Source organism: Colias croceus, chromosome 21 (assembly GCF_905220415.1).
Source record: "Colias croceus chromosome 21, ilColCroc2.1".
Taxonomy (NCBI): domain Eukaryota; kingdom Metazoa; phylum Arthropoda; class Insecta; order Lepidoptera; family Pieridae; genus Colias; species Colias croceus.
Genome location: NC_059557.1, coordinates 9,070,397 through 9,094,604, shown reverse-complemented (window position 1 = coordinate 9,094,604; position 24,208 = coordinate 9,070,397). Strand labels below are relative to the sequence as shown.

General features: G+C 33.6%; 1 protein-coding gene and 1 pseudogene across 2 annotated transcripts in view; one reads left to right on the top strand and one right to left on the bottom strand.

The window, feature by feature from the left end:
* The window catches only part of LOC123701494 (GAS2-like protein 3), an 83,058-nt gene that overhangs the window by 44,683 nt on the left and 14,167 nt on the right, over window positions 1-24,208 (bottom strand). The window contains exons 1-3 of one of the 2 annotated variants that reach the window (XM_045648991.1): window positions 15,546-15,615; window positions 14,212-14,233; window positions 3,218-3,262 (exon numbers count right to left, since the gene is read on the bottom strand). The gene's annotated coding sequence lies outside the window, so the exon portion shown is untranslated. Of the gene's footprint in view, window positions 1-3,217; window positions 3,263-14,211; window positions 14,234-15,545; window positions 15,616-24,208 lie in introns of those variants that run through there. The other variant, XM_045648990.1, reaches the window with a different exon arrangement.
* On the top strand, window positions 18,990-19,067 carry LOC123701566 (annotated as a pseudogene).

The window sequence follows — 24,208 nt, the reverse complement described above, 5'->3', positions numbered from 1 at the left end:
ATCTAGCCTAAGCAAGGTGTTGTGGGGTGATCGTAATTGTAGCCAAATAAATCATTACCACAGCCTATGTCAATCGCACTTTAAGAATGTTACTTTGCCAATTGAATTGAGAGACTGTTATGATAAAATGTGTAAAGATAGACAACACACGATAATTATAGATAAAATGTATTCTAATATTATAAGTATTATGTCAGAAGCCGCGGTGGCCAGTCATATCTGTACGTCTGGTCATCATCATCGTAGGAAGCGAGTGGTTGGCTGGAACAAACATGTACATCCTCTGCACCGAAAAGCCCGTTTTTTCTTTAAGGAATGGTTGCTCTGTGGCCGGCCTAATTCCGGCCCTATCTACAATAACATGGCTGAATCACGTAGAGAGTTTAAGAAAAAACTAAAATGGTGCCAAAATAACGAACAAATGATGAAAATGGATGTTCTGGCCACGCTACACGCTAAAAAGGATTTCAAAAATTTCTGGAAACAAACTAACAAGTTGAACCATAGAGCAGGAATTCCTCTCAGTGTCGGTGACGCTGCTGATGCTATGAGCATAGCTAACTTATTTAGGGATCATTTTAAAGTTGAACCGTTAAACCAGCGGCGGCAAGTGTCCGGCACTGAGAGCCGTCCGTCTGTTTGTAATCCGGTCCAAATCACGGCGATAGAAGTGGCGTCGATAATTAAAAACATGGTTAGAGGTAAATCCCCCGGACATGACGGCCTCAGTGTTGAGCATCTGGTCAATGCTGGCTCTCACTTGCCGCGAATTTTAGCTATGTTTTTCACACTATGCATTAGGCACTCATATTTGCCGAAAGATTGTATTAAAACTGTGGTCGTGCCAATACTTAAAAATAAAACAGGCGACTCTTCGGATAAGTCGAACTATAGACCCATCTCGCTGGCCACGATATTAGCGAAAGTGTTGGACGGTTTGCTGGACAGATATTTATGCAAACACCTAGAGTTGGACGAGGCGCAGTTTGGCTTTAGAGCTGGTTCGTCTACCGAAACTGCTGTTTTTTGTCTTAAGCAAACGGTCCAATACTACACTAAGAGGAAAACCCCCGTATATGCCTGTTTTCTTGATCTATCAAAGGCCTTTGAGATGGTGTCGTATGATCTCCTTTGGCAGAAGTTAAGGAATAAAACGGAGCTTCCAGAGGAGTTAATTGGTGTTTTTGAGTATTGGTATGGCCACCAGATTAATTCGGTGAGGTGGAATAATGTGTTCTCTGAACCGTACGGGTTGGAGTGCGGAGTGAGACAGGGGGGGTTGACGTCTCCTCGGCTCTTTAACTTTTATGTGGACGAGCTGATTGGTGGGCTCAATAGAACTGGTGTCGGCTGCTCCATTGACGGTAAATTTGTCAACAACTTAAGTTACGCGGACGACATGGTTTTGTTGGCTCCGTCAATCAGTGCATTACGAAAGCTCTTAGAAAAATGTGAAGATTTTGCCGTGGCCCACGGGCTCAGATATAATGTAAAGAAGAGTAACCTTTTAGTGTTTCAATCGCGTGGTTTTAAAGTTGACTCAGTCCCGCCGGTGTTTCTCGACAATACACCATTACAGAGGGTCTCTCAATACAAGTATCTGGGCCACTGGGTCACGGACGAACTCGTGGATGACGCCGACATTGAGAGGGAGAGGAGGGCGCTGGCCGTCAGGGGTAACATGCTGGCCCGTAGGTTTGCACGCTGCTCTCGCGAAGTAAAGGTGAGTTTGTTTAAAGCGTTCTGCCAGTCCTTTTACACGTGCAGCCTATGGGTTAGCTACACTCAGAGGGCGATCAATACCCTCCGGGTTCAGTATAATAATATGTTTAGGATGTTGCTGGGGTTGCCGAGATACTGCAGTGCGTCAGGAATGTTTGCGGAGGCGCGCACTGACGGATTCCACGCAATCATGCGAAAAAGAGCGGCATCCATGATGCACCGTGTCCGGCAATCGTCCAGCAGCATCCTAGCTGTCTTCGTAGACAAATGGGAAAGCAATGTCTTGAGACATTGGATTAAAATCCATGTCTCAAGCACATTATGATTTAAAATAGTAGTGTTAATAATTATTTGTGTAATTTGATACTAACATAGTTTTTAAGGTAAAAAGATACTAACAATTATATGGATGCAATTATCTGAAATAAATCAAATAAAATAAAATAAGATAAATAAAAATAAAAATAATAATTTAATGCTAATAAATAAGTAAATAACTTTTATTAGCATAACTAATTGTTAATGTACCACTAATCGATATCAAATTGCAATAACAAAGTAATGCGTATAGAAAAAAATAAAATAGTTTCCATGAATTTATTTATCAAGTTCAAGTTACTAATAAGTTAATGAAACGAATTGCAAGGTCATTAATAAAGATTTTTTCTTGGAAAAAATACGTCGTTATACAGGGTTACTTGTAAAACACCGGCAACCTCGCAGGACAAGATAGCTAACATCATAAGCAAGAACATTTGTTCTACGACTTTTGATAATTTGTTAGATTTTATTTTCATACAAAAATAAATATTCATTTAATTTTCCGTTTGATTATTATAAACTCTACGCCTCCCAAAAATTACGTAAACAAGAAGCGAACGATAGGGGGAAGGGGGCATCGCGATAATTAATAGAACATAGACTTAAAAATGTTAGGAGAGTACAATAAAAGTTTAAAAAATCATTTAAAAATAATTTATTGCGTTAGGTAGGTATGCCAAAAGTCGTAGAACAAATGTTGTTACTTATGATGTTAGCTATCTTGTCCTGCGAGGTTGCTGGTGTTTTACAAGTAACCCTATATAATAAAATATCGTGAAATAGCCTATAGTATATTAATAACAATCACTGTGAGTCATTCGCGGTAGTAATCGTAATAGATTTTTCATAATTGAGCGACTCCCGGTGTGAGTTTGGCCCAATTTACGTATTCTAAGCATGCTCTATATGTATAAAAACACAGTAAATAGGTTTTCTATGGTAAAAAGATGTCAATAAATCTAATACGATTATTATAAGGCAAACGTGTTTTTCTGTAAGTGAAAATTAAAATTTTAAATGTGAATTCAAGCATAGTTACTTATGATGAATTTATTGACGTTGTACATAATAATAAATTTAAAAATCGTAAGTCTGTCACTGTAATAACTACATATATTTATACTTTATCTATGATAATGATTTTAATGTTTCTTTAAAACATAGTTTAACTTACCCACAGTCAAATATTTGCTTGTAACATTCTCAAAAGAACTGCGATCTGTAACAAAATAAACAACAATTATTGACTGTCTTACTTATATTATGTAGTAAATAAATTACTACGACTTATTTGAAGAATTTTATTTTTTTATTTTTATTTTATTTTTCTTTATTAGGGATAACAAACAGCAGAACAGTGGTTAATTGTACAATAAAACTTAATCTAAATACAGGTATAACTGTCCAACCAACAACATTATCCACAGTTTGGATACATACATTTTTATACGTGCAACAAATGCGAATAAGAAAAAATAAATATAAATGTGCACTTAGCCATGGCAATAAAAATAAAATAAATCAAAAATTAGAGATAAAGGTAGAGGGACGCAAAATAAGATACCTAGGTTATTGCATGTTTAGGAGCAGATCAACTAAACTTCTTCGAAACTTAAATTTTGAATTCGAAAAGATGTCAAGGTCAGAGAAATTTTTATTAAAATTGTCAACAACATGACGTAAAGGGGAGCGCAAGCCAGCATTCGAACGACATGCCTCAGTAGCGAATAGATGATAAGTGCGTAGCTTTCGCCGGTATGCAGTTCGTGGCACGGTGTAAAATAATTTACTCACAAGATACTGACAGTCAAATTTGTTATTACAAAGTCCGTACAAGAACATGGTCTGAAGGAGCAAACGCCTATTTTTAAGAGTCAAAAATTTGTATTTATGCAAAACGTCTGAATATGGGATATATTTTTTATGACATCTGTAGTTCATGGTATTGAAAAACCTTTTTTGAACTTTTTCAATAATATCAGCGTACTTGTTGTAAAATGGGTCCCACACGAACGAGCCATACTCTAATTGCGGACGGACCAACGACGTAAATAAGTGTATAAACGTAGAAGGCTTTTTGAATTCTAACGATGCGCGCATTATAAAACCGTACATTCTATAAGCTTTACTGGTGATGTTAGCGATATGTAAATTCATGTGAAGATTTTCGTCGAGAGTGATTCCAAGATCTCGCAAATACGTAACCTTATCTAATGTTACATTACAAAGATTGTAGTCAAATAGAATACGATTCTTATTCTTTGTAAAAGTAATAGTGTGACATTTGGGAATACTTAGATTTAATTTGTTATTAGAACAGTAGGTATTAAGTCGGTCTAAATCGTCTTGTAATTCTATGCAGTCATTTGTAGTTTTTATAGCTTTATATACCTTTAGATCATCGGCATAGAGCAAGAATTTTGAATTGAGAAAACAGGTGTTAATGTCGTTAATATATAAAATAAATAGAAGGGGTCCAAGAATTGAGCCTTGCGGTACTCCCGATGTAATGGTAATATAGTCCGAAAAGTATCCATTGACAACAACTCTTTGTGACCTGTTGGTAACATAAGAAGAGAACCATCTCAGTAAGTTCCCACGAATACCATTATAAGCTAACTTCTTTAATAAAATATTATGATCAACTCTATCGAAGGCTTTTTGGAAATCCGTGTAAACAGCATCCACTTGAATGCGTCTGTCCATGTTCTCGAATAAGTATCCAGTATATGTAGCCATATTCGTGATAGTAGAGCGGCGTTTTACAAATCCGTGTTGTTCTTGTATAATGAGTTTGCTTACCTGCGGATACAATTCATCATGGACTATTCTTTCAAAAAGCTTCGACAGTGTACATAGTATGGAGATTGGCCTATAATTACTTATTTCATCTTTAGCACCACTCTTATGAATAGGGATAATATAAGCGCGTTTCCAGACATCGGGAAACGAGCCCTCTTTTATGCATTTATTGAATAGAATGGTAAGGGGGTGGCATAATGTATTAGCTGTTTTTTTGAAGAAAACAGCTGGCAGTTTATCGGGACCAGGTCCTTTAGACACATCAAGCTGCATTAGGGCTTTTTTAACTTTTGAGTTTGTGATAGTGATGTTATTAATAATGTCACAATTATCAGATAATATATCAGGCGGGTGCCACTCATGTGGTATAAAAGAGGACGGCTCATAAACCGACTGGAAAAATAAAGAAAACAATTTACATATCTCCTCGGGGGTTTCTCCAGTTCGCGAGGGAAGAGACATATTTGACGGAATTTGATTATTTACTTTGCGATTAGATATGTAACTCCAAAAATTTTTTACGTTTTCTGAGATTGACTTTTCTAGATGTTCTCTGTATTTTGATAGTGATTGTTTACATTCATTTTTAAACCTTTTTCTAAGTAGACTAAATGACTCATACGCTGTTTTGTTGCCACATTTCTTCCAATGGATCCATGCTTTAGACTTATTATTAAAGATGTGAATAAGAGATTTTGAAAACCATGGTGGAAACTTTGATGATTTCGTGTACGATACAGGAGTGTATTCAGCAATAATTTTATTAATCACATTATAAAAGTCATCAACACAGTCAGCAGCGGACTTGTTTATTGCAAAAATAGAAATCCAGTCAGTTTGAGCCAAATGTTCACAAATTTTTTCGTAATCAGCTTTGTAGTAATTAATTTTTTTAATTTTCTGACGTTTTAAACATGAAAATTTACCGATGAAATCAATAGCGACCTGAAATGGAGGATGATGATGATCAACGTTTACAAGTGAGGTGTCCGGAGCATTAATAATACAATTTACGTTGGAGATACAGAGGTCTAAAATTTTGTTATTCACGTTTTTAATATAATTAAATTGGGAACCATTAACAGAATCCATGAAAGAACCCAAAAGTTGAACTTTGTGTGGATCGCCATAGTTTTGCAAAATACAAGCATATTCAAGTCCTCTGGTCCAGCGTGCTTCGGGTATATTATAATCTCCTAAAATGTAAAAGTAATCAATATTAGAATTAAGTAAAATGTTTTCTAAAGCATCAAAGTGAGCAGAATATATTTCATCAGACGTGTTAGGTGGGATGTATGTAGCACTAAAAAAATGTTTTATTCGGCCATCATTTGAAGTGAGTTCAACAGCTACATTTTCTATATGCTGTTGTTGTATGAATTTTGGAAGTAATGTCTTCCTAATACGATGTAAGTACGTAACTTCAATGCCTTCCATGCGCCATGCCATTGTAATAATTTACGAATTGCGCGGCAAAATCCAATTTGTCACAAAAACTTGAATAAATAAGGGTTTTGTATGACATTGATATAAATTACATAATATCTCAATTAAAAAGCCCTTATGATTGGATATGTTAATTATTTTTGATGACGAAAATTATAATTACACAACATGCAAGTATTTGTTTTTTTTTATAATTTGGCCATGAAATATGATTATCTGTGTAATAATAAATAAAGTTAGTAATTAATTGTTATAAATAGGTATAATAGTATACAGTAAAATAATATTTGCGAAAAATATAATATGTTGCGTAAAACAAAATCATCGAGCAAGATATTACCAAATAATAAATTAGCTCTCATTAAAATAAATATAAATCTAGACGAGATAGAAAGTGAAACCTATTAAGCATAACGACTCGCGTCTGACCCCGGACCGTTTCCATGGATCATAAATATTGCGCCCGCGCAGCATCGCATGTGCACTCTGAATTATTCAATACTTTGCAACGTATTGAGTATTGACCGCTATACATATAGAGTCCATAGATAAACTTGAATTATATACTTATTTTTTATTATAATAGGAGCCCACCGGTCGGACTTCGATCAAGATATACTTATTCTCGAAATATAAATCTATTCCTCGATTAATGTGCTATCGAAAGAATTTTTCAAATCGGAACAGTAGTTTCTGAGATTACCGCGTTCAAACAAACAAACTCTTCAGCTTTATAATATTAGTATAGATTTAAACACGCTGTTTAGGAATAATAATATTAAATAAAATATAAAATAATATAAAATATAATAACACCCCTAATATGACAAGTCATTTTTCCATTAAAATTATTTGGAAAATCAAACAAAACTTTCATTCACAAATACTTTCAAGTAAATATACATCTAAATTGGAATCGATTCGTTTATGTAAATGTTCGAATCGGAAGTAAGTTGTTTACAAATTATTGAGTGGGTTTCACTCTCGCTGCGGGCGCCACGGTCAAGGCGATCGTTATAGATCGTGATCTATGCGCTCTATCATTTCTTATTTCTATTGGAATGGTCAAGGTGCAGTTATAAAATATAGTTAAGTGATGTTTATATAATATGTACATAATATGGATTTGTTTTTATTGATTTGAAGAATTTATTTAATGCCAGTTTTTAAAGCGTGATAGGTTTATTATTATTTATTGTTATTAGAGTCAATCAATTATTTTTTTGTAAAATGTCTAGAGTAAGTTTATGTATAATATAACTTTATTTCCTTACTGTTTTAATAACGTCAAGTTATGATTGTGATAGATTTATTATTGTTGTATGAATGATTTGTCTAATCTAGTTATTATTACTTTTTTTATGTATACGTGTTAATTGTCCTCAATATATTTATTTAATTACTAGCGGTCCGCCCCGGCTTCGCCCGTGGTACATGTTTACGTTTTCTCTATATAAGAACCATCCTCGTACTTCAATGAATATAACAAAAAAAGAATTATCGAAATCGGTCCATCCGTTCACGCGTGATGCCGTGTACAAGGAAAACAAATCTGTCGATATCGCAATGACGTTTCAAAGGTTAATGCATTCGCTAATGATTTAATAATTTCAGATGATGTAATTGGCATTACGGCACAGATTATTTATTTATTTACATTAATAGAGCAAAGTCTACATAAATTATATGGTAATGGTAAAATGTTTCCATTAGACATTGCTTCTAAAACAATTGCTTTTAGGTCATTTAGCCAACGCAATTAGTGGAAAGTACTAATCCCTAATGTTAGGTGTGGTCAGCTGGTCACATTACACTTTTTATGTTTTGTAAAATTTAAAACCATTTGAGACTAATTTTCAATACAATTTTCGTGTTTTTACAACATCGTGAACATTTGTGAACCACATTTGAGCAAATAAAGATTTATTTATTTATTTATTTATCGTCGCAAGGTATATTATCTTTATCACTTAAGGTAGGTAAATTCGATTATGCTTGTACGAGTAACGGTATTATGCTTGTATGCTCACAAGGTGGGATTTAAAGGTTTTATCTCTAAATTTGATTATTATTCAAGAAAGTAAGGAAAATGCTATTCAGCAATCCTTGTTGAACGACTAGATTATAATAAACTATGCTACGCGGTTTTACCCGCAGTGCTCCGTTCCTGTTCTGAGCGTGATGATATAGCCTTATAGCCTTCCTCGATAAATGGGCTATCTAACACTTAAATATTTTTTCAAATCGGACCAGTTGTTCAAGAGATTAGTGCGTTCAAACAAACAAACAAACTCTTCAACTTTGTAATATTAGAATAGATTACAAATATACACAATATACTTACATAAAGTCAGTATATTCTATGAGATTGAATTGGATAATTTTCAACAATAATTTCAATTTCCGACACTTTGCAAACGATCAATGTGCGACAAATCCATTTTGAAATATTGCCAATATAATGATAGTATTTTTTCATTTTACCGTCACGCTTCCCGTATATCAATTATTTCCTTGCTTTATTGCGTGATAATGAACTATTAAAAGTGGCAATCACCGGAATTGAACTGAAAGTCTCAGCCATTACTCCGACCACTAAACGCAACTATTGAGGAAATTTCGTCACCGCTTTAGAGTAAATCTGGTTATTCAATGGTGCATGTTATCGTTTTTATGGCAAAGTTGACCTTTATTGTGACATGGCTAAATGGAGTTGCAATCATGCATTACTGAATTGATGAACAATTAAACATGTAACAAAATATTTAGTTATTTCAATTGCAATCGTTACAGTACATAATTTCGATTTATAGGAATATGCGAAGCGCGTATGCGAATTTAATATGCGACAAATACAATTCAAGATACGCTCTGTCTGATATGACAGAGTTAATTTTAAGTTACAATGTTTCAATGAAAACAAAAAAAAAGAACAACACCATCTTCTTCTTTTAATATATATAAATCTCGTGTCACAATGTTTGTCCTCAATGGACTCCTAAACCACTTAACCGATTATAATAAAATTCGCACAACATGTGCAGTTTGATCCAACTTGAGAGATAGGATAGGTTTTATCCCGGAAATCCCACGGGAAAGGGAACTATGCGGGGTTTTCTATGAAAACGCGGGCGAAGCCGCGGGCGGAAAGCTAGTAGTATATAAGGCAATGTAAGACTTCACTTTCCTTAAAGTTATCATGTGGTCCCTGTCAATTCTCCCTAGCTCGAACTGACCGATACAGAATTACCACGACCAGAGACAATACAGTATCAGTAGTAAGCATTTCACAATTGTTTATGGACTGTCGATAACTATTAACAGACACGCTATGTATAACGACTGCTCAAACGTGACCAGGCCATAACTTGGAAGGTTAGTCTGTCGTAGAGTGGCGAAATACCGCTTAATTGATGGTAGGTAGAAGAATTTTCGGACAAGAGCCTTTTCTTAAGAACTCAAGCGCCAGAAATAGCTCTCAGAAATGGCTCAGAACTATAAAATTTTGCCTTCATAGATTCATAGATTTATAATTTGGATTATCCAGCAATGTCTTTGTTTTATGAAAAGATTCTCGTGTATATTATAAACAATAGAATTCTGAATTAAGAGCTAAGCTGGACCTCTTAAGACATACTCTTTTTCCTATCTGAGTAAACTCTTGAAACAGTTTACGCAGCGAAGTCTAGTGTCTCTCCTTGAATGTTTAAAAACCCTGAAGTTTTATGTACAAATTGAGATAATTTTTTCCAAGGAGAATGCGATCAAGCAAACACTTCTGTTTTTTACTAAGTTCTGAAGGATCGTCGAATATCGATTGATCGAGATTACAAAGTCAGCTATTTAAGTAGCAAAATTAAGCGCTGTTAAATATGCCAGGCCGAAACCCAAAACCTTCATCCATCAATTTCACAACAATTTTCTGAACGGATCTAATGAAGGGAACCAAACTCGTGACGAAGCATGTCCAACGTCCAAATGCTCATTCATGGAGCTGTTATCAGTCGTGCAAGGGGAATTATAACTCCATTATTTAATTACACGCTGTAAAAATTAATTACATACGAAATTTCGTAAGAGCAGCTATAGAGGCGTGATGAATGCAAATGTCACCGTCGCCGGCCACTGGCCTTGTCTCACGGCATGCTAATCCTGCTTTTGCAACATTTGTCGTGTCTTAGCCTGGTGAGAACATTAATGTATCAATAAATGGTATTAAATTAATAATCAATTTATATTGGTACTAGCTTTCCGCCCACGTTTTCAAAGAAAAGCCGCATAGTTCCCGTTCCCGTGGGATTTCCGGGATAAAACCTATCCTATGTGTTAATCCAAGTTACCCTCTATATGTGTGCTTAATTTCATTGTAATCGGTTCAGTAGTATTTGCGTAAAAGAGTAACAAACACATACACATCCTCATCAACTTTCGCATTTATAATATTAGAAGGATTAAGGTATCATTATAGTTTAGACTTGGGAACAGATGAACAGATAATGAAATGCAAATTAAAAATTGAATGTCTTTTATCGATGAAAGTAAGCAATAAAGTTTGAATCAAGTTTTTTCATCAATTAATTGATGAGGCGTATAACAGCTTTTAACATATGAATTGTTAATAATCCACCTATGATATAACAATAGTAATAAAACCGCCCACGCATGCAAGCATAAATTTCGTGCAGCCAACCCTCTGCGGTTTTATTAAATTATTGGAAATATATTTTCTCTGACCATATTAATTTTATAGACAAATTATAAACTACATGTACCAAAATATTATATACGTCTACTTCAATTATATTTTATACATCTCTGTATGCAAAGAAACATTTAAACGAGCTCTCATAATCCTTACCTATTAAGATAAAAGGAGAATAAACCGATCTGATAACATGTATCAATAATATCAGTCATTGCTCCGTCGTGACTGCTTGACCGCTAACAATGTGGCTGTACGGCCTGAGCGTGCGCAACGATCACAATATGACATACATGACCAGTAGGTAATTTAAAAGTTGTTGCACATTCCTACCGGCGCTGTGGTTTACCTAATCCTTAATTTTGTTGGTCAAAATTAGTTTTAAGGGTTGATGTGTGTAGGTATAAACCTGCATTAGCATAATCGTATTTTCAAGCCGCGCATCGTATAAAGTAATGCTCTACTTTTGTTAAAAAAATGTTTTGGGTAATGGATATGCAATACCTGGTAAATGTTAAAAATACTTATGTAATGACGATTCGAAAGTGCTACTAAATAGTAGTCTAATTGAATAAATGAATGTTTGAGTTTGAGTTTGAATGTTTGAGTTTGAGTTTGAGTTTGAATAAAGAAATTATAAAGAATAGAGTTGTATTATTTTGTTTCTCATTGTTTACTTTGTTTACATCTTTAAATTAAAAGTTGACGAACGACGAAATCTTTAAAACGCTACGTATGTATAGGTACCACAGTTGAAAGAATCTGCTTATTATACTGTTACTGTTTACTATATATATACGCTAAACTTAGATTTCGAATTATTAACAATCAAAATGTAAACATCACTAGACTCAAATACAGCCAGTCAAAACTCAACTAACACCAGTCAAAACACTTGGTTGTTAAAATAATAAAGGCCAAATATTGTTGACAATATGAACACGTCTGAAAGCTGAATCCTACACAATGGACCATACTAGCGATTTACGACACACGCTTTATTCCGTACACTCGTAAAACATCCATTATTATCGATATTCATTATGTTTTCAATAGTCGAGAATAACAACAAAACTATATGAAAGATATAATACGTATTAAGGTATTATGTATTCGAAATTTTCCCAAAAATAAATGTAGTAATGGATGGAATGACGGGAATAACTGCTCGTTTTCGCGCGTGTAAAAAAAACACCAGCTAAAGTTGCATAAACTTTAGTAGGTGCTATGCCTGATATTTTGCAAACCTAGCCGGAATTCCGTCCCAACGGACTATTTATTGGCTATATATGACTCTGAATGGACCAACTTTTAGAATTTCAGTTTGGGGATACGAGAACTCTGAACAGATCAACTTTTAGAATTTCGGTTTGGGGATATTTCAAAGCTGCAGAAATTTTCATTCATTTGGATACAACATACAACTATTTCAGCTCCACATAAATCGCATTTCACAGCAATAAGATCGCGAACGTTATCAAGAAAGGCACATTTGATAACACGTTATCAGAGCAGAGAAAATCGGTTTTCTTCCGTTAGCACTTAGCACGCTGCGGCCGTCATTTCTTATCTTCACAAACACAATGCGTAACTATTACTGGTTATATTACATCATTCATCTGCGTATTACCAATGTCAATAACAACAATGTAAAAAAATTATGCTTTCTTAAATAGGAAGATTATTTTGGCATAATATCTCTGAACGCAATATGAATTTTATATTCAAAAACTACGTGAAAGCCGATAGGATAGGATTGAATGAAGCGAAATATAGGATAAAAATAGATAAGTATATGTATGTATGTATATGTAACTAGATACATTTGTAGTATTAAAACAAATTTTTTTAGTATTGTTTCTAATGTTATAATTCTGTTTTTTTCTTTTTTCGCGATTCTCGTATCTTATCGTCTGAAGATTTTTAACTCTATATGCAGACGAAAGATGTTAAGCATAATATATCGAACAGTGTTAAGTTAAACGCTGGTAAAGAAGTATAATATATTGTATGTATTTGCAACTAAAATTATGTAAACAAATTTATATACCTTCTTATAAACTATTAAAAGCATTCGACGCATTAAAATGATAAACTTAGAATAACTTGTAATTACTTAAAATAAAACAGTTTCCGTAATTATTAAAAAATGTTCACACGAGAATGTTTTAGTCAAAATTTTCCAAAATAAAATGCATATTGAAAAAATATATTATAAAAAAAGTTCTAGTCAGTAAGTTATAGATTTTATTTCTAGTAATAGAACTACCTGATTAGACATAAAAATACCACACCGGACTTCCTCCCATACATTTTCAGCTTTATATACCTATACACCTTTGTGATGAAGTGTACATATTTAACATAACGTTCACATCTCGATTGCACCCTGTCTCCTGCAGTAACTAATTAACTAAATATACCACAGCAGTAAAACTTAGTCTATTTCGATAGTTGTTAACGACGTAAAGAAACTAGGTATTATAGTTAAGAAGTTTTCATACATTCTTTTCATTTGGTTACATAGCCTATAATATTATACGAAATAAACCTCATTTTTTGTATGTAATTTTTGTGTATTGTGTTTGTAATGTAATGGTTACTCCTGATTCAAGTATGTATTTATTTATTTAATCAGTTGATAATAGTTAAATTTAATTAGGTTTACCGTTTATGGTGTGGGTACGTACAATTTGGTTTTAATAAATACAAATAAATAAAATTATTAATTACATACATACTGAAGACATTGCTTTGCGTCTGTAATTTCTACATAATTAGCATTTTCTTGTGTTTGATTTAACGCTTGAGTAAACAAGAAATAGCTAGGACATATATTGTTACCTAATTAGAATTAATGTGAAAGCATACATTATCGTGTAGTTTAATTACTAGACTTTTTTAAACTAACAAGTTATATTGACGGGTTATTGATTATTATTTTTTTAATATTTAAAATTTGTAATTCGTCATTCAATAATTGTCAAATAATTACTATTATTCAAATTCATTTTGTTTTTAATTTGTAAAGTGTATCAAATTAAAATACATCAATTAATTATCAATTTTGTGATAATATGATTTTACTCAAAAAATACACTGTTTTAAAAATATAAAAAATTAAAACACGCACATTTTCCTACCCTTAAAATATAAATTGACCAGCCAACGAAACATCCAAATATTATTTCAATAAATAATATTCTCACGGAACATACCTTATTTACGATAATCATAAACCACAGAACAGTAAGAACATAATAGAAGTGCTATAATGTCATCATTAGTATGAAAACCAGTGTCGCCAAACCCACACATTTAAACCGATAGTTATACAGTACACTACAAGTAAACTATGCCTTTGATTGGACAGCTTAATTTGAGTAAAAACTGACTTAGGTTATAAATTCAGCATTTCAATATGTACCCTAACGAACCAAGTTACGGTTTATTTTAGTATAACATCCCTAGGTATATTAGCTGTTTTGTTTCTCTTTGCTCAGAAATTCCAAATTCGAAAACATTCAGCTATTCCACAACAGATGGCGTTGGTTTTCAATACATATAACTTTGAACCTCTACACATAAAGATAAGGTTGAAATTTGTGTCACTCTAAATTAATGACATTAACTTGACATTAACCTGATGCTATGCTCTAAGGGATGTCAGCCTTGTTATCGATAATTCACAAATAAATATATTTTTGTGCATTTTTTTTTTCTTTCTATTATATGAGTATAGGATAATGTGTCACATTTTGGAGTATGTTTATTACTACTAAGTACGTCTTTTCATATTATTATATTTAAATAAAAAACGGAATATGTATAAATCTATATTTACAAAACAAACAGAAAATATGCATTATTTTAAATCTTGGAACTGCCGTAGGTTTGATGTATCGGTGGCCTTTGTTAGACTGCTTATTGCTGTTCGGCATCCAGTTAACTCGTCACGTTGCATTTATTATCCATTTCTCTTTTAAATTAGGCTCTTTCGAAAATCTACAAATAAATAGGACAAATGAAAGCTAAGGAAAAATATAATAAAATTTAATATTTGAAATGTTTGTCTTTTCTAAAGTATCGATACTGTCGATATGCGCCACATGCATCACTAATCCGACATTCGTTTGTTTATTTCAATAATATTCCAGAAAGTCTTGTTTGCTGTTCAATCTATATTAGTACTTATTTCTTATGGATTAAGGTTCATTTTGACTTAATATTTTTATAAATTTTTGACAAATTACGACAAGCGAAGTTGTAACATAAAATATATTTAAAATAAATTAAAATAAGACTTACCGATGGTATGAAATGCCTCGATTGCTGATATTATTTCGTCTGCTATCATTTTTCCACTCTAATACCGAACAACACGCTCTAAATAATGAATAAATATGGAAATAAGGTTTGACAGTTGACAACCGACTCGAATATTTTTCTGCGCACAACTGAGAGCGAGTTAGGTGATCTTACCTTACTAGTGACACGTGGGCCACGCCCACATCGCACTTCTATTATGTTCTTACTGTTCTGTGTCATAAACAATAAGCCACATGTATCACAGACGATATATTTTTTATTATTTCTTTGTGCGGGCAACACCGGCCGCGGCAAAGCGCGCGTACACACTGTCTAGCCGTAGCCGGCGTGGGGTAAGCGTGGAAAGTGTTATGCGAGAGGGAAACTAAGGTCAGAATCAATATTGTAAATTTCTTGAGTTTTGGCGGTTGGAGTGCAGTTTGATCAGAATTTTGGAGTTTTGTAATGGCAATTAATGGAATAATGATATTTTTTATGTTTATTCATAGGAGATGGGGCGAAAGATAAACGGATTATTTACTTTGTGCCTAGCTATCTCGTACTACTTCGCCATATGGGCTTTGTCATCATTAAAAATATTGCTTTCATTTATCTTAATCTTTAGTCAGAAAAAAAGACAATTCCTGCATAAAAATTTTGTTGTTACCCTATGTTTATCAAAATAAATATATTTTATAAATCTCTATAGACAGTTTAAGGAAGATGCATACGTACCTAGAATGAGTAAGTAATAAAATTGTAGGTTTTTCTGTAATACAATGGAAATACATCTAAGCGTCTGCAATCATCCAATTTGTATCACAAAAATCGTACTCACTACAAGATAAACTAAGTAAATATTTACGGCATAAGCTCGTCACAGCATCCGCAACATGAATCAATCCTCCACCCATCTCTTTCACATACGCATTACTTTCTCCACGCTAGAACGAGATGCAGGACTCTCTCCGCGCAATTCCCCCGTAGTAAGCCCGAGTAACGCCGGGGCAATCGATAATACTCAAAATTTTAGATGGTGTGAAAGTGCCCTAATGAAAATAGATTGCCTCCGCTTATTATATATATATATTTATTGGAATGTGCTATAATCATTTATTATAATAGGGACCACATTGCGAAAAATAATTACACTTCATCATACATACATCATTTATCTTTAGGGGATGAAGACATTAATTCGTCTTCAACGAAACGCGTAAAGCCAGGTGTATACATATGTTTATATGTATAGAACAAAACACCACACCCATATTCAAGCATTTGTTTAAACCACATTAGTTCAACTAGCTTCTGCCTATTGCTTCCCTTGCATTCAGGATGTGTGGACATGTGATTATAAGCTATGCCAAATGTATCCCGTATTTTGCTGATAGATAGTAGAATACATTAAATATATAGGTGTTGAATCGTGATCCGACAAGCTTTTACGTTTTTTTCTGCATTCTGCCAGTTCCTAATATAAAATTATCACCTAACTTATTTATATCCTGCAGAAACGCTGACTTTCTTAAATTTTCCTTTAAGAATTACAAATTGGATGACACTTGCCGCGTTTCTTTGCAGTTTCTCTCATTATACAACTCTTTGGCTAAGTTCATATGACCGCGCGGAGCCGCGCGGATCTTTCGACCGCGCGGTACAAGATCGAAGTAAACAGCTAGTATTGTTTACATCACCGCGCGGTAACGCGCGGTACCGCGCGTCGCGCTCCGACCCGCGCGCTGGTTCTTGAACCGCGAGAAACCGCGCGGCACCGCGCGTTTCAAGTTCTACAAACTTGTACCGACCTGTTCAGTTGATCCGGGATATAAAGTAATGTACAGGCTTGAAGAAAGTCTTTCACTTAAAATGGGATGCACCCAGTATCGTCTTTGTCTTCTTCTGCGACGTCTCAGCCTTCGGTATAAAATCCATAAGCAAATTGCCTCCTCCACGTCCATTCTTAAGCAATGTTGATGCCAGACTGCCGCGCATACATTTGCCGTCATGTGAATGCTCTTACCGCGCGGCTCCGCGCGGCTCCGCGCGGTCATATGAACTTAGCCTTTATCCCTTTTGTAGATTTGCGAGAAGCGTTTAAATTCTTTTCAAGCTTTAGCTGGACAATGTTCCGCGCCATTGTTGCTTTTTGAATTAAAATGTAATAACTATAAAAGAACAATGCAACTTGCCATGAATTCTCGTATACCTTACCACAGAATAGTTAATAGTACAGACCTTACGTTGTGTTAATTTAAAACTATATTTTTCTTAGTCTTCTTTCGTTTAAAAATACTATTTAATTTAATTTTATACATATTCTAATGACTCAGTAAATTAAAAAGTATAGTTAAAACATGTATTATATGAAAGGACAATAAATCAGTGTATCTGTCAAGGGCCAATGTTCCCACGGCTCTTGTAAACTTGTAACTAGTACTCGAGTTACTTAGGATAAGAAATTAACGAGTGCCCTGCAGGCTGCACGCATGGGATGTTTTAATTTTACGTTTTTGTTATAACGGTTAGGTATCATTATTGAAAAACTCAGGCAAATAAGTTTATAAGTTCCTTCCAAAACAGATTGAAAACGTAACGATGTTCTCCAGAGATTTAAAGAAATATGCACATGTATGTTTTCTTTTCCTATCACTAATTGGGACTAACGGAAACATGATACAATAATAATGATCAATTCCATAACACGAGACAACTGTATTAATAAAGTCATTAGAGGATGAAGAGTGGACAAAAATAGCAGATCCTATATTCTGTTTGACTATGCAGTTTTCAGTAATACTAGCATTTAGTATTAGTTATTATGTATTCTGTGGTAATACCATCATCACATCATATCACTGCCGAAATCCAGGTTTTCTATGAGGGTTTCCATAATTCGCCGTGCTGCAAATGATCGATGGCAATTATTGGCATCAAACTATTTGTTTCTAAGATATCCGGATTCATCACAATGTTCTTCTTCACCTATAGGTAATTGAATTAGGTATTGTACGAAAATACTCCATGTGTGTCTTATTTCTTTAACCCGCGCCTACGGTATCATGGGATTTAATGCCAATTTTTCCTCGCAATTATAGGCAAGGAAAAAATCCTCAAATATCGTAATGTATGACATCTTTATCAAAGCATCAACTATTTTTAGAATGATTTGTGTAAATATTGTGTTATTCATTTATTATGAAAACAAACAGAAGATAATGAAAGTAAACCAACAAATCACATTTTATCAGAAAATGAATTTATTAAAAATATAAATAAATAAGCAACTGATTATAGTTCAAAAATAATTCAACACAATATGTCTCAATTCTAAACAAATCATGAAAAATCGTTAACGGTTATAAACGCGTGAATAAAAATTAAATATATCATGACTTTTTACCGCAATACTGAACTTTTTATTGGTCCAAACATGGGCGCAGCTTGCAGTCTAGACGGCCTAAAGCGCCTTCACTAGTGACTAGCTGCAGACGCGATCGATTTCAATGGGTTAGGAAATGGCTGTGGGCCAAAATATCCCAATAATTTAGTTCCAGCCACAAAGGGTTAAATGTACTGTTGTTAGAAAACTATTTGTAACTAACGCTAACGTTGATCGCATTATTAACTAACACCTACATTCTTACTAAAATGTAATATGCATTAATTTGAATTTGGAATACACGAAAAGACCTTACTTCATAGGATCATTTCTATAGTAAGCACGAGAACTCTTACATTATGTTGGAATACACGAAAAAAAAGTAATAAAAAATATAATACCTATAAATATTTTCTTTATTACTTACAGTTAATTAAAATTAATTGCCAAATTATAATAATAAAATAAGATATTTAAAAAATGTTATAATGCATGCAATAAGCAATGAATCATAATTCATAACATCAAGAGCAGTGATTTGAAAAAAGAAGTCATTCGAGCGCCCATTGACTCGTAAGTCGTAACTGGCAACCCAGTCTAGACGCGCGTAAAACGTGCGCGAGTTCCGGGAATCTTCGTTCAAAAACTTCCTACTGTCCATTGTGTAACTGTTCGGTTTGTGTTTATAAACATAACCGCTTTGTTTTAGACGCGTTCAAGTTAAGGGCAATGAAAATTCACAATAATTGTGGTTAATCCTACTACTACATATTATTATAAAGGCGAAAGTTTGTATGGATGTATGGATGTTGGTTACTCTTTCACGTAAAAACTACTGAACCGATTACAATGAAATTTAGCACACATATAGAGTGTAACTTGGATTAACACATAGGATAGGTTTTATCCCGGAAATCCCACGGGAACGGGAACTATACGGGTTTTTCTTTGAAAACGCGGGCGAAGCCGCGGGCGGAAAGCTAGTACTTAATATGTTGATGGAATTTCTCGTAAATATTATTCTTAATTTGACAATAATTTGTTTGGTAAATAATATGAAGAAAGAAAAACAAAACAATAATTTTTAACGCAAAATCAGGATCTTCAGAAAATAAAAAATAGGTACTCTAGTTGCTTAAAAATTGTTATATAACTTGATTTTCTTCTACATTTGATTACGAAATACAACGCAATTTAATCTTACGTGTTCGTTAACACATCTTAAAATCGGGCCTTTCACAGAATGCATCCAACGAATAAATCTCCGCTTTGATCTCTCAATGCATTTCACTCGCTGATTGATGGCTATATTATATTTACACGTCTAAAATTACACTTTACACTTAGCAGCGGCTCAATTTAATCTTACAAATCTTTCCTTTGGAATTTGAGGAATGTTATTTAGACTGTTTTAACATTGTTATTTTGATGTTGATTTCGTACGACTACTGTTTTGAAAGTTTTAGATTTACAAAAAGAAAAAACATAAAAATCTTAGAATTAGCCGAAGTTTACTTATAAGCACAATTTCCCTAATTACGCATTTATTTGTAAACAAAACGCTTCGCCCACTCAAAGAGCGTAAAGAGAATGTTTGCCTTACTTGTGTGGTCTTTACATCTAATAAGCTTTTCAGTTCAAAGGAGCGTAAATAAGCAGACGAAAAAAGGGGTTCTCAGAAATTAGGCAGTGAAATGAGAACACGGTGTACACATGGTGTAATTTTCCCGCACTTCTCGTATTGGGCTTGATTTTCGTATCTAGCAGATGTTTGAACTTTGAAGGTCTGATTTATAAGTTTAGGTTTACTTAAACGTTTTTGCCGAATGAAAACATGCTTCAAGGTATAAGCTAGTGGCGATTTAAATACGGTTAAAGTAGACCACATCGCCGCTTTCCATCAGGTGGGATTGTGGTCAAACGTCTGCCTATCGATTGTAAAAAAAAAAAAAGGTTACCTTACAGTCAAGCAGTGTCTATGTGCCATCAATATGGAACAAAAATTTTGGGTAATCATCATTGATAATAAAAAAAAAATATTCTCAATTTACAAGTAGTGTACCGAGAACGATATATTTTTTTTATCTGTGATTGGAAATTTTAATGGTAGATTTGGTAATTTTGTAAGGGACTGATGAAAGGAATTGTGATCTATCACAGACGTTATTTTATTAAGTTAAGTATACTCTGCTTGTAAAAAGCCCACATTTTATTGTTCAAGCCTTATAAAATCATAGATTGGTACTTATGAAATATCTATAAATAAAATCAGTCATGGAGATCACATCACGCTATTACGAGAAGCACTAAAAGTATTCCTTTAAACCCTAAGATATAAATAAGTTATATAATTACCGGTGACGTGTCTAATTATTTTGTTGCCTATGCCTTTATATAATACTATATTATATAACACTTATATTATAATAATAAATCCTTGAATATAAAACCTCTTATTCGTCCTGCATTATGCGGGTTGCACATTGCCTAAATTATAACTGATTCCATAGATACACAGTTCCTATTTCAATTTTATGTGAAAATGGATTCTCAGACATATCAGAGTAAAAAATACCTGATAATTGAGAACTTCCTCCTTTTTTTGAAGTCGGCTAAAATACATGAATTAAAATAACAAGTACCTACGTATGTAATGAGTTCAAACTACAAAACGTGACCTAAGTATTAAAGTCAAAGTGTCGATTCAAGTGGTTTGGCTTTTCACAAAACATTTGTACAAACAATCGACGAATTACTTGTTATTCTTTAATTCAAGGAAAGTTATATACAGGATGTAATCGTTAAGTGTGCACAGGCGATTATTCCGTAACTATTACAGATATCAAAAAACTTTAAACTGATATCGAAAGTATTTAACCTAATGAGTAAAATGGCCATAATAATTTTTTAAAAATAAAACGAGAAATATCTAAAAAATTAACTTGAAACCCTCCCATACATTTAGTATGAGATACGAATATCCCATGTACATGGGTTGATCCAAAAGTAATGATAATCAATATTAAACAAGGTCTTTAGAGTTATAATAATTATGTAGTTCTCTAGATAGTCTTCTAACTAGAAAATATACTTCAAATTTTTTTTTCCTAAACTTAAAAAAAAAAACTTTGACTTCATCCACAAAATCCCCTCCACGCGGCCATCACTTCGCTGTCGTCTTAAAATAATTTATTGCTAAGAAAGTGTTTCTTGTACCGAGGAAAGAGATAAAAGTAAATAGGAGCTAGATCTAAAAAATAGGGTAGGTGTTCAAGCATTTCGAATGCCGATTTTTCAATGGCAGCCATCGCAACTGACGCTTTTGATCTGGTGCGTTGTCTTGGTGAAACAGCGTTCAGGTCCGCAGTTTGCCATGTCTCTTTTCCTTACTAACCTATTGCAATCTTTTAATTTGGTCTGTTTAGTAAGAGCCCAATAAAGTGGCTACCTTTTTAAAATATTCCACCATAATTATTCCTTCAGCGTCTCAAAAAACTACCGCTTTAATCTAACCTACTGATTTTCACTTTGAATTTCTTCATCGTCACTTTGTAAGCTCGCATCCAGAACATTGATTGTTTTTTGGTTTCAGCATAAACATGGTGAACTCGGGTAACGTCCATGATCACAAAACGTGACAAAAAATTATCCTGATATCATTAAAAATTTAGAAATTTACCCTCTATATGTCGAATCGTTGTTTCTTCTTTTCGTCGGGAAACATTCTGGCACGCACGGTTCACATTCAAATAATTAATGTAAATAATTGGAAACGTGGCCTGTTGATATGATATTTGTGATTACTTAGTGAATACATGAGCAAGCAAAAAACATTTATTTTATATTTTTATGTGCACAGGAAATACCCAATTATCATTACTTTTGGATCAACCTAGTACATTTTATATGAAAGATTTTAGCTTTTTCTTTCTTTTTTTGGTTTTCTGCTTTAATTACTTCGCAAATTTGAAGGGAAGTTCATTTAGAATCTGTAAATAGAGCTCCTCATTGTATTGCACAATGAGGACATCACTTCGAAAATCTGCTATGAATACAAAATGTATGGGAAATAAAATGTATGGGAGCGTTTAATGTAACATTTTTGGATATTTCTCGTTTTATTTTTAAAAATTTATTACGGCCATTTTACTCATTATTTTAAGTACTTTCGATATCAGTTTAAAGTTTTTTAGTATCTGCAATAGTTACGGAATAATCGCTTGTGCACACTTAACGATTACACCCTGTATATGTGTACTCAATGATATCATTACTTATGATAGATGTTTTTCAGTTTTCTGACGTTCACGTAAAACAAAAGAAAACTATGTAAATTATTGTTTAAACAATACATTCATTAATACGCAGTTTTCTTTTATTTTTGATGCACGAAGCAGATATATACCTAACATAATATATTATAAACATCGAAAACAATATTTACCCTGTAGACTGAACGGAAATTACTAGGTATATCCCTAAGAGAATTTTCCCCACGAGAAGTGTATCAATCAGCACTTTGTGCTTGGACAGAAGACGATAATATTTCAATTAAACTTTTTTATGGATTGAAACCCATAAAAAAGTTCTCACAGTACCTAAGTATATGCATGTTTCTCACTGTCTATTCGATTGATTAACGAAATATCACAAATATATTTCTTAAGAACAAACCACTGAAGCACCATTCTTCATTGAAGTTGTTTACTAACAAGTTTGTATTGCACTCAAAAGTATAAAAAGTCAAGAGGGATAAAAACCAGACGTGTTAGATGACGATCACCATCTAACGTCACACGTACGCATACGAAACAATTGCGTAAGGTGTAATCTCCCTTTATAATTGTTTTTTTTTTTCGAAAACAAAAAATATGTTTTAAAATGTTCCAAAATTAGAATAGTGATGAAAAAACAATGGTTCTTTTATCTGTACTTTTCAAAGATCTGAAAGCGTCTGCTTGTTTGAACATCGTATTTTTCGACTGGTTTTAATGTTACATTATATAACAGCTATAATGCAGCTATATGATGAAATTCATCAGAGGACTTTTGTATTTAGTCAAAATAAAGTATGAAATATACCTAATATATTTTGTACTGTTTAAACGTTTATACGGAATGTGTTTACTTTTGCTTTATCTCTACTTCGGACTCATATTTTTATGCTCTTATATGTTAGTCTGCATTTATCCGGCATTTATATGTATTTATTTTGTTTATATTTAGACAAATTAGTTTAGACAATTTAGACAAAAGCAGTGGTGGCTCAGTGGTGAGACCTCGGACTTCGAATCGATAAGTCCGAGGTTCGAGACCAGGAGAGCGCGCAGGAAATAAATTGATTTTTCAATTTATCTGCGCATGTTGTAACATCACCACTGCTCGAACGGTGAAGGAAAACATCGTGAGGAAACCGACATGTCGAAGAATTAAAAAGTTCGACGACATGTGTCATCCGCCAACACGCACTTGGCCAGCGCGGTGGATTATGGCCTGTACCCTCATAGGAGGCCCGTGTCCCAGCA